At 34.0% G+C, this 12,344-nt stretch overlaps 5 non-coding genes across 5 annotated transcripts; all 5 read left to right on the top strand.

Annotated features, from left to right (window-relative positions):
* Positions 1-3,101: 3,101 nt before the first annotated feature.
* TRNAA-AGC (transfer RNA alanine (anticodon AGC)) lies at positions 3,102-3,174 on the top strand. Its single transcript has one exon. It is a non-coding gene; the product is annotated as a tRNA-Ala (tRNA).
* Positions 3,175-4,786: 1,612 nt separating this feature from the next.
* TRNAA-AGC (transfer RNA alanine (anticodon AGC)) lies at positions 4,787-4,859 on the top strand. The gene has a single exon. It is a non-coding gene; the product is annotated as a tRNA-Ala (tRNA).
* A 1,609-nt stretch (positions 4,860-6,468) lies between these two features.
* On the top strand, positions 6,469-6,541 carry TRNAA-AGC (transfer RNA alanine (anticodon AGC)). The gene has a single exon. It is a non-coding gene; the product is annotated as a tRNA-Ala (tRNA).
* Positions 6,542-8,151: 1,610 nt separating this feature from the next.
* Positions 8,152-8,224, top strand: TRNAA-AGC (transfer RNA alanine (anticodon AGC)). The gene has a single exon. It is a non-coding gene; the product is annotated as a tRNA-Ala (tRNA).
* Positions 8,225-9,833: 1,609 nt separating this feature from the next.
* On the top strand, positions 9,834-9,906 carry TRNAA-AGC (transfer RNA alanine (anticodon AGC)). The gene has a single exon. It is a non-coding gene; the product is annotated as a tRNA-Ala (tRNA).
* Positions 9,907-12,344: the final 2,438 nt, after the last annotated feature.

The raw sequence follows: 12,344 nt of genomic DNA, 5'->3' as shown, positions 1-12,344 counted from the left end.
GACTGATCGAAACATTCTAATTTTCATATATTAATTATCCATTGATTAGATATTATTCTTAGTCAAATTATCCAAATTCGGTTAGATATTATTCTTTACCGCCCATCAATTATCCATTGATTAGATATTATTCTTAGTCAACTTATCCAAATTCGGTATATATTATTCTTTACCACCCATCAATTATCCATCTTGTAAATTGGACAGGGAGGTCCAATAGCATAAGATGTGGGAGAAAGCTCACCACATCATTCTAATTGTCCCAGGAAGACTTCTTACTCTACGAAAAAAAAACAAAGTCGCCACCGAACTTTGTTTATTGCAAAGGAAAGCGAAAATATTGATAAAATCCTTAACAGAAAAAAAGAGATGGTCGTCGCAACCAAATTCGGGTTCGGTCTTGCATCTCTCCATTCTACGTTAGTGAGTGCGTCTCATTTCGAAGTTGACGCAGTTCGATTGAATAAACCTTCCCCAACGGTAATAATAAGGAGTATCATGATACGTCTTAGTTCAGGAATCTCTGGAATCGTCTCCATTTGATGTAATTTTTAGATATATGGAGATCTGGAATAAAAAGATTCAATTATGAAATTTAGTAGGAATCAATTGTAGATTCTCATAGACGGCGCCAATGTTCAATGGTGGAATAAGAATGAGAGAGGTATGTCATAATATGGAAGATGATGCTTGCAGCTCTGATGTGGAGAAACGGGTGGACCTTCAAGGTTAGAGTAACAACGCTCAAGTTAGTTATGGGAAACCTCAAGGTGAATAATATCTTGGGAAAATGAGTCTCATACCAGATTTGGCGCGAAAGAGGAGTATTTAAAAGGAGAGAATAATTGGTCCTTCATAATCTTCTTTTTGGGCTTTGGTCTGGCTCGAAATATCTGCTATTTTAAAGTAGTTTTATGGCAGCCTCCGATTGATAGATGTAAAAAGGGCAATACAAATGGTTCATCAATCAGTGCTTCTTCAGCATGTGGATGTATGTTCAGAAACATGGATGTTTATTTCCTAGGCTTCTTTTCTAAGAAGTTGAACTTTTGTACATCCTTTCAAGCATAATTGTTTGGAGAAACTCAAATATTACTGTGAATAAGAATTAATTCAACCCATGGCATGAAAGTGATTCATCTCTAGTTTTACTAGCGTTTAGTTATAATTTATTGGTTCCTTGGAAATGAAGAACATTTGGCATAATTGTAAGACTATAGTGAAAATTATTAAATTTTTCGCCGCTCATATCTTTTATGGAGGGAAACTAAGGTGATGATAACGTAGCTCACATTGGTCTTTCTTTCAATAATTTTACTTATTGGAATGGTTTGTGTTCTTATTTGAAATATTTGCTTCGAACAAACTTAGTTCGCCATTGTATATGTTTTTTTAATAAAACTAACTGAGTTATAAAACGGGGATGTAGCTCAGATGGTAGAGCGCTCGCTTAGCATGCGAGAGGTACGGGGATCGATACCCGCATCTCCATAAATAAGTAGTTGGAGAAAAAAAACTATTATATCCTTATTAACCTTTTTTTTCAAATAAAAATTCCATTAATTGTAATTTTTAAGGAAATTATATCATCGTAATGAACATAACTGATCATTATCTTAAAAATGTTGCAAAATTAAAAGAGGACATTTATGATGAGTGTGAGAGAGTATGAATTAATATTTGACTGATCGAAACATTCTAATTTTCATATATTAATTATCCATTGATTAGATATTATTCTTAGTCAAATTATCCAAATTCGGTTAGATATTATTCTTTACCGCCCATCAATTATCCATTGATTAGATATTATTCTTAGTCAACTTATCCAAATTCGGTATATATTATTCTTTACCACCCATCAATTATCCATCTTGTAAATTGGACAGGGAGGTCCAATAGCATAAGATGTGGGAGAAAGCTCACCACATCATTCTAATTGTCCGAGGAAGACTTCTTACTCTACGAAAAAAATACAAAGTCGCCACCGAACTTTGTTTATTGCAAAGGAAAGCGAAAATATTGATAAAATCCTTAACAGAAAAAGAAGATGGTCGTCGCAACCAAATTCGGGTTCGGTCTTGCATCTCTCCATTCTACGTTAGTGAGTGCGTCTCATTTCGAAGTTGACGCAGTTCGATTGAATAAACCTTCCCCAACGGTAATAATAAGGAGTATCATGATACGTCTTAGTTCAGGAATCTCTGGAATCGTCTCCATTTGATGTAATTTTTAGATATATGGAGATCTGGAATAAAAAGATTCAATTATGAAATTTAGTAGGAATCAATTGTAGATTCTCATAGACGGCGCCAATGTTCAATGGTGGAATAAGAATGAGAGAGGTATGTCATAATATGGAAGATGATGCTTGCAGCTCTGATGTGGAGAAACGGGTGGACCTTCAAGGTTAGAGTAACAACGCTCAAGTTAGTTATGGGAAACCTCAAGGTGAATAATATCTTGGGAAAATGAGTCTCATACCAGATTTGGCGCGAAAGAGGAGTATTTAAAAGGAGAGAATAATTGGTCCTTCATAATCTTCTTTTTGGGCTTTGGTCTGGCTCGAAATATCTGCTATTTTAAAGTAGTTTTATGGCAGCCTCCGATTGATAGATGTAAAAAGGGCAATACAAATGGTTCATCAATCAGTGCTTCTTCAGCATGTGGATGTATGTTCAGAAACATGGATGTTTATTTCCTAGGCTTCTTTTCTAAGAAGTTGAACTTTTGTACATCCTTTCAAGCATAATTGTTTGGAGAAACTCAAATATTACTGTGAATAAGAATTAATTCAACCCATGGCATGAAAGTGATTCATCTCTAGTTTTACTAGCGTTTAGTTATAATTTATTGGTTCCTTGGAAATGAAGAACATTTGGCATAATTGTAAGACTATAGTGAAAAATATTAAATTTTTCGCCGCTCATATCTTTTATGGAGGGAAACTAAGGTGATGATAACGTAGCTCACATTGGTCTTTCTTTCAATAATTTTATTTATTGGAATGGTTTGTGTTCTTATTTGAAATATTTGCTTCGAACAAACTTAGTTCGCCATTGTATATGGTTTTTTTAATAAAACTAACTGAGTTATAAAACGGGGATGTAGCTCAGATGGTAGAGCGCTCGCTTAGCATGCGAGAGGTACGGGGATCGATACCCCGCATCTCCATAAATAAGTAGTTGGAGAAAAAAAACTATTATATCCTTATTAACCTTTTTTTTCAAATAAAAATTCCATTAATTGTAATTTTTAAGGAAATTATATCATCGTAATGAACATAACTGATCATTATCTTAAAAATGTTGCAAAATTAAAAGAGGACATTTATGATGAGTGTGAGAGAGTATGAATTAATATTTGACTGATCGAAACATTCTAATTTTCATATATTAATTATCCATTGATTAGATATTATTCTTAGTCAAATTATCCAAATTCGGTTAGATATTATTCTTTACCGCCCATCAATTATCCATTGATTAGATATTATTCTTAGTCAACTTATCCAAATTCGGTTATATATTATTCTTTACCACCCATCAATTATCCATCTTGTAAATTGGACAGGGAGGTCCAATAGCATAAGATGTGGGAGAAAGCTCACCACATCATTCTAATTGTCCGAGGAAGACTTCTTACTCTACGAAAAAAATACAAAGTCGCCACCGAACTTTGTTTATTGCAAAGGAAAGCGAAAATATTGATAAAATCCTTAACAGAAAAAAGAAGATGGTCGTCGCAACCAAATTCGGGTTCGGTCTTGCATCTCTCCATTCTACGTTAGTGAGTGCGTCTCATTTCGAAGTTGACGCAGTTCGATTGAATAAACCTTCCCCAACGGTAATAATAAGGAGTATCATGATACGTCTTAGTTCAGGAATCTCTGGAATCGTCTCCATTTGATGTAATTTTTAGATATATGGAGATCTGGAATAAAAAGATTCAATTATGAAATTTAGTAGGAATCAATTGTAGATTCTCATAGACGGCGCCAATGTTCAATGGTGGAATAAGAATGAGAGAGGTATGTCATAATATGGAAGATGATGCTTGCAGCTCTGATGTGGAGAAACGGGTGGACCTTCAAGGTTAGAGTAACAACGCTCAAGTTAGTTATGGGAAACCTCAAGGTGAATAATATCTTGGGAAAATGAGTCTCATACCAGATTTGGCGCGAAAGAGGAGTATTTAAAAGGAGAGAATAATTGGTCCTTCATAATCTTCTTTTTGGGCTTTGGTCTGGCTCGAAATATCTGCTATTTTAAAGTAGTTTTATGGCAGCCTCCGATTGATAGATGTAAAAAGGGCAATACAAATGGTTCATCAATCAGTGCTTCTTCAGCATGTGGATGTATGTTCAGAAACATGGATGTTTATTTCCTAGGCTTCTTTTCTAAGAAGTTGAACTTTTGTACATCCTTTCAAGCATAATTGTTTGGAGAAACTCAAATATTACTGTGAATAAGAATTAATTCAACCCATGGCATGAAAGTGATTCATCTCTAGTTTTACTAGCGTTTAGTTATAATTTATTGGTTCCTTGGAAATGAAGAACATTTGGCATAATTGTAAGACTATAGTGAAAAATATTAAATTTTTCGCCGCTCATATCTTTTATGGAGGGAAACTAAGGTGATGATAACGTAGCTCACATTGGTCTTTCTTTCAATAATTTTATTTATTGGAATGGTTTGTGTTCTTATTTGAAATATTTGCTTCGAACAAACTTAGTTCGCCATTGTATATGGTTTTTTTAATAAAACTAACTGAGTTATAAAACGGGGATGTAGCTCAGATGGTAGAGCGCTCGCTTAGCATGCGAGAGGTACGGGGATCGATACCCCGCATCTCCATAAATAAGTTGTTGGAGAAAAAAACTATTATATCCTTATTAACCTTTTTTTTCAAATAAAAATTCCATTAATTGTAATTTTTAAGGAAATTATATCATCGTAATGAACATAACTGATCATTATCTTAAAAATGTTGCAAAATTAAAAGAGGACATTTATGATGAGTGTGAGAGAGTATGAATTAATATTTGACTGATCGAAACATTCTAATTTTCATATATTAATATCCATTGATTAGATATTTTCTTAGTCAAATTATCCAAATTCGGTTAGATATTATTCTTTACCGCCCATCAATTATCCATTGATTAGATATTATTCTTAGTCAACTTATCCAAATTCGGTTATATATTATTCTTTACCACCCATCAATTATCCATCTTGTAAATTGGACAGGGAGGTCCAATAGCATAAGATGTGGGAGAAAGCTCACCACATCATTCTAATTGTCCGAGGAAGACTTCTTACTCTACGAAAAAAATACAAAGTCGCCACCGAACTTTGTTTATTGCAAAGGAAAGCGAAAATATTGATAAAATCCTTAACAGAAAAAAGAAGATGGTCGTCGCAACCAAATTCGGGTTCGGTCTTGCATCTCTCCATTCTACGTTAGTGAGTGCGTCTCATTTCGAAGTTGACGCAGTTCGATTGAATAAACCTTCCCCAACGGTAATAATAAGGAGTATCATGATACGTCTTAGTTCAGGAATCTCTGGAATCGTCTCCATTTGATGTAATTTTTAGATATATGGAGATCTGGAATAAAAAGATTCAATTATGAAATTTAGTAGGAATCAATTGTAGATTCTCATAGACGGCGCCAATGTTCAATGGTGGAATAAGAATGAGAGAGGTATGTCATAATATGGAAGATGATGCTTGCAGCTCTGATGTGGAGAAACGGGTGGACCTTCAAGGTTAGAGTAACAACGCTCAAGTTAGTTATGGGAAACCTCAAGGTGAATAATATCTTGGGAAAATGAGTCTCATACCAGATTTGGCGCGAAAGAGGAGTATTTAAAAGGAGAGAATAATTGGTCCTTCATAATCTTCTTTTTGGGCTTTGGTCTGGCTCGAAATATCTGCTATTTTAAAGTAGTTTTATGGCAGCCTCCGATTGATAGATGTAAAAAGGGCAATACAAATGGTTCATCAATCAGTGCTTCTTCAGCATGTGGATGTATGTTCAGAAACATGGATGTTTATTTCCTAGGCTTCTTTTCTAAGAAGTTGAACTTTTGTACATCCTTTCAAGCATAATTGTTTGGAGAAACTCAAATATTACTGTGAATAAGAATTAATTCAACCCATGGCATGAAAGTGATTCATCTCTAGTTTTACTAGCGTTTAGTTATAATTTATTGGTTCCTTGGAAATGAAGAACATTTGGCATAATTGTAAGACTATAGTGAAAAATATTAAATTTTTCGCCGCTCATATCTTTTATGGAGGGAAACTAAGGTGATGATAACGTAGCTCACATTGGTCTTTCTTTCAATAATTTTATTTATTGGAATGGTTTGTGTTCTTATTTGAAATATTTGCTTCGAACAAACTTAGTTCGCCATTGTATATGGTTTTTTTAATAAAACTAACTGAGTTATAAAACGGGGATGTAGCTCAGATGGTAGAGCGCTCGCTTAGCATGCGAGAGGTACGGGGATCGATACCCCGCATCTCCATAAATAAGTAGTTGGAGAAAAAAAACTATTATATCCTTATTAACCTTTTTTTCAAATAAAAATTCCATTAATTGTAATTTTTAAGGAAATTATATCATCGTAATGAACATAACTGATCATTATCTTAAAAATGTTGCAAAATTAAAAGAGGACATTTATGATGAGTGTGAGAGAGTATGAATTAATATTTGACTGATCGAAACATTCTAATTTTCATATATTAATTATCCATTGATTAGATATTATTCTTAGTCAAATTATCCAAATTCGGTTAGATATTATTCTTTACCGCCCATCAATTATCCATTGATTAGATATTATTCTTAGTCAACTTATCCAAATTCGGTTATATATTATTCTTTACCACCCATCAATTATCCATCTTGTAAATTGGACAGGGAGGTCCAATAGCATAAGATGTGGGAGAAAGCTCACCACATCATTCTAATTGTCCGAGGAAGACTTCTTACTCTACGAAAAAAATACAAAGTCGCCACCGAACTTTGTTTATTGCAAAGGAAAGCGAAAATATTGATAAAATCCTTAACAGAAAAAAGAAGATGGTCGTCGCAACCAAATTCGGGTTCGGTCTTGCATCTCTCCATTCTACGTTAGTGAGTGCGTCTCATTTCGAAGTTGACGCAGTTCGATTGAATAAACCTTCCCCAACGGTAATAATAAGGAGTATCATGATACGTCTTAGTTCAGGAATCTCTGGAATCGTCTCCATTTGATGTAATTTTTAGATATATGGAGATCTGGAATAAAAAGATTCAATTATGAAATTTAGTAGGAATCAATTGTAGATTCTCATAGACGGCGCCAATGTTCAATGGTGGAATAAGAATGAGAGAGGTATGTCATAATATGGAAGATGATGCTTGCAGCTCTGATGTGGAGAAACGGGTGGACCTTCAAGGTTAGAGTAACAACGCTCAAGTTAGTTATGGGAAACCTCAAGGTGAATAATATCTTGGGAAAATGAGTCTCATACCAGATTTGGCGCGAAAGAGGAGTATTTAAAAGGAGAGAATAATTGGTCCTTCATAATCTTCTTTTTGGGCTTTGGTCTGGCTCGAAATATCTGCTATTTTAAAGTAGTTTTATGGCAGCCTCCGATTGATAGATGTAAAAAGGGCAATACAAATGGTTCATCAATCAGTGCTTCTTCAGCATGTGGATGTATGTTCAGAAACATGGATGTTTATTTCCTAGGCTTCTTTTCTAAGAAGTTGAACTTTTGTACATCCTTTCAAGCATAATTGTTTGGAGAAACTCAAATATTACTGTGAATAAGAATTAATTCAACCCATGGCATGAAAGTGATTCATCTCTAGTTTTACTAGCGTTTAGTTATAATTTATTGGTTCCTTGGAAATGAAGAACATTTGGCATAATTGTAAGACTATAGTGAAAAATATTAAATTTTTCGCCGCTCATATCTTTTATGGAGGGAAACTAAGGTGATGATAACGTAGCTCACATTGGTCTTTCTTTCAATAATTTATTTATTGGAATGGTTTGTGTTCTTATTTGAAATATTTGCTTCGAACAAACTTAGTTCGCCATTGTATATGGTTTTTTTAATAAAACTAACTGAGTTATAAAACGGGGATGTAGCTCAGATGGTAGAGCGCTCGCTTAGCATGCGAGAGGTACGGGGATCGATACCCTGCATCTCCATAAATAAGTAGGTGGAGAAAAAAAACTATTATATCCTTATTAACTTTTTTTTTAAATAAAAATTCCATTAACTGTAATTTTTAAGGAAATTATATCATCGTAATGAACATAACTGATCATTATCTTAAAAATGTTGCAAAATTAAAAGAGGACATTTATGATGAGTGTGAGAGAGTATGAATTAATATTTGACTGATCGAAACATTCTAATTTTCATATATTAATTATCCATTGATTAGATATTATTCTTAGTCAAATATCCAAATTCGGTTAGATATTATTCTTTACCGCCCATCAATTATCCATTGATTAGATATTATTCTTAGTCAACTTATCCAAATTCGGTTATATATTATTCTTTACCACCCATCAATTATCCATCTTGTAAATTGGACAGGGAGGTCCAATAGCATAAGATGTGGGAGAAAGCTCACCACATCATTCTAATTGTCCGAGGAAGACTTCTTACTCTACGAAAAAAATACAAAGTCGCCACCGAACTTTGTTTATTGCAAAGGAAAGCGAAAATATTGATAAAATCCTTAACAGAAAAAAGAAGATGGTCGTCGCAACCAAATTCGGGTTCGGTCTTGCATCTCTCCATTCTACGTTAGTGAGTGCGTCTCATTTCGAAGTTGACGCAGTTCGATTGAATAAACCTTCCCCAACGGTAATAATAAGGAGTATCATGATACGTCTTAGTTCAGGAATCTCTGGAATCGTCTCCATTTGATGTAATTTTTAGATATATGGAGATCTGGAATAAAAAGATTCAATTATGAAATTTAGTAGGAATCAATTGTAGATTCTCATAGACGGCGCCAATGTTCAATGGTGGAATAAGAATGAGAGAGGTATGTCATAATATGGAAGATGATGCTTGCAGCTCTGATGTGGAGAAACGGGTGGACCTTCAAGGTTAGAGTAACAACGCTCAAGTTAGTTATGGGAAACCTCAAGGTGAATAATATCTTGGGAAAATGAGTCTCATACCAGATTTGGCGCGAAAGAGGAGTATTTAAAAGGAGAGAATAATTGGTCCTTCATAATCTTCTTTTTGGGCTTTGGTCTGGCTCGAAATATCTGCTATTTTAAAGTAGTTTTATGGCAGCCTCCGATTGATAGATGTAAAAAGGGCAATACAAATGGTTCATCAATCAGTGCTTCTTCAGCATGTGGATGTATGTTCAGAAACATGGATGTTTATTTCCTAGGCTTCTTTTCTAAGAAGTTGAACTTTTGTACATCCTTTCAAGCATAATTGTTTGGAGAAACTCAAATATTACTGTGAATAAGAATTAATTCAACCCATGGCATGAAAGTGATTCATCTCTAGTTTTACTAGCGTTTAGTTATAATTTATTGGTTCCTTGGAAATGAAGAACATTTGGCATAATTGTAAGACTATAGTGAAAAATATTAAATTTTTCGCCGCTCATATCTTTTATGGAGGGAAACTAAGGTGATGATAACGTAGCTCACATTGGTCTTTCTTTCAATAATTTTATTATTGGAATGGTTTGTGTTCTTATTTGAAATATTTGCTTCGAACAAACTTAGTTCGCCATTGTATATGGTTTTTTTAATAAAACTAACTGAGTTATAAAACGGGGATGTAGCTCAGATGGTAGAGCGCTCGCTTAGCATGCGAGAGGTACGGGGATCGATACCCCGCATCTCCATAAATAAGTAGTTGGAGAAAAAAAACTATTATATCCTTATTAACCTTTTTTTTCAAATAAAAATTCCATTAATTGTAATTTTTAAGGAAATTATATCATCGTAATGAACATAACTGATCATTATCTTAAAATGTTGCAAAATTAAAAGAGGACATTTATGATGAGTGTGAGAGAGTATGAATTAATATTTGACTGATCGAAACATTCTAATTTTCATATATTAATTATCCATTGATTAGATATTATTCTTAGTCAAATTATCCAAATTCGGTTAGATATTATTCTTTACCGCCCATCAATTATCCATTGATTAGATATTATTCTTAGTCAACTTATCCAAATTCGGTTATATATTATTCTTTACCACCCATCAATTATCCATCTTGTAAATTGGACAGGGAGGTCCAATAGCATAAGATGTGGGAGAAAGCTCACCACATCATTCTAATTGTCCGAGGAAGACTTCTTACTCTACGAAAAAAATACAAAGTCGCCACCGAACTTTGTTTATTGCAAAGGAAAGCGAAAATATTGATAAAATCCTTAACAGAAAAAAGAAGATGGTCGTCGCAACCAAATTCGGGTTCGGTCTTGCATCTCTCCATTCTACGTTAGTGAGTGCGTCTCATTTCGAAGTTGACGCAGTTCGATTGAATAAACCTTCCCCAACGGTAATAATAAGGAGTATCATGATACGTCTTAGTTCAGGAATCTCTGGAATCGTCTCCATTTGATGTAATTTTTAGATATATGGAGATCTGGAATAAAAAGATTCAATTATGAAATTTAGTAGGAATCAATTGTAGATTCTCATAGACGGCGCCAATGTTCAATGGTGGAATAAGAATGAGAGAGGTATGTCATAATATGGAAGATGATGCTTGCAGCTCTGATGTGGAGAAACGGGTGGACCTTCAAGGTTAGAGTAACAACGCTCAAGTTAGTTATGGGAAACCTCAAGGTGAATAATATCTTGGGAAAATGAGTCTCATACCAGATTTGGCGCGAAAGAGGAGTATTTAAAAGGAGAGAATAATTGGTCCTTCATAATCTTCTTTTTGGGCTTTGGTCTGGCTCGAAATATCTGCTATTTTAAAGTAGTTTTATGGCAGCCTCCGATTGATAGATGTAAAAAGGGCAATACAAATGGTTCATCAATCAGTGCTTCTTCAGCATGTGGATGTATGTTCAGAAACATGGATGTTTATTTCCTAGGCTTCTTTTCTAAGAAGTTGAACTTTTGTACATCCTTTCAAGCATAATTGTTTGGAGAAACTCAAATATTACTGTGAATAAGAATTAATTCAACCCATGGCATGAAAGTGATTCATCTCTAGTTTTACTAGCGTTTAGTTATAATTTATTGGTTCCTTGGAAATGAAGAACATTTGGCATAATTGTAAGACTATAGTGAAAAATATTAAATTTTTCGCCGCTCATATCTTTTATGGAGGGAAACTAAGGTGATGATAACGTAGCTCACATTGGTCTTTCTTTCAATAATTTTATTTATTGGAATGGTTTGTGTTCTTATTTGAAATATTTGCTTCGAACAAACTTAGTTCGCCATTGTATATGGTTTTTTTAATAAAACTAACTGAGTTATAAAACGGGGATGTAGCTCAGATGGTAGAGCGCTCGCTTAGCATGCGAGAGGTACGGGGATCGATACCCGCATCTCCATAAATAAGTAGTTGGAGAAAAAAAACTATTATATCCTTATTAACCTTTTTTTCAAATAAAAATTCCATTAATTGTAATTTTTAAGGAAATTATATCATCGTAATGAACATAACTGATCATTATCTTAAAAATGTTGCAAAATTAAAAGAGGACATTTATGATGAGTGTGAGAGAGTATGAATTAATATTTGACTGATCGAAACATTCTAATTTTCATATATTAATTATCCATTGATTAGATATTTTCTTAGTCAAATTATCCAAATTCGGTTAGATATTATTCTTTACCGCCCATCAATTATCCATTGATTAGATATTATTCTTAGTCAACTTATCCAAATTCGGTTATATATTATTCTTTACCACCCATCAATTATCCATCTTGTAAATTGGACAGGGAGGTCCAATAGCATAAGATGTGGGAGAAAGCTCACCACATCATTCTAATTGTCCGAGGAAGACTTCTTACTCTACGAAAAAAATACAAAGTCGCCACCGAACTTTGTTTATTGCAAAGGAAAGCGAAAATATTGATAAAATCCTTAACAGAAAAAAGAAGATGGTCGTCGCAACCAAATTCGGGTTCGGTCTTGCATCTCTCCATTCTACGTTAGTGAGTGCGTCTCATTTCGAAGTTGACGCAGTTCGATTGAATAAACCTTCCCCAACGGTAATAATAAGGAGTATCATGATACGTCTTAGTTCAGGAATCTCTGGAATCGTCTCCATTTGATGTAATTTTTAGATATATGGAG

This window comes from Lathyrus oleraceus, chromosome 1 (genome assembly GCF_024323335.1).
Source record: "Lathyrus oleraceus cultivar Zhongwan6 chromosome 1, CAAS_Psat_ZW6_1.0, whole genome shotgun sequence".
Classification (NCBI taxonomy): domain Eukaryota; kingdom Viridiplantae; phylum Streptophyta; class Magnoliopsida; order Fabales; family Fabaceae; genus Lathyrus; species Lathyrus oleraceus.
This window is presented reverse-complemented; position numbering and strand designations above follow the sequence as displayed.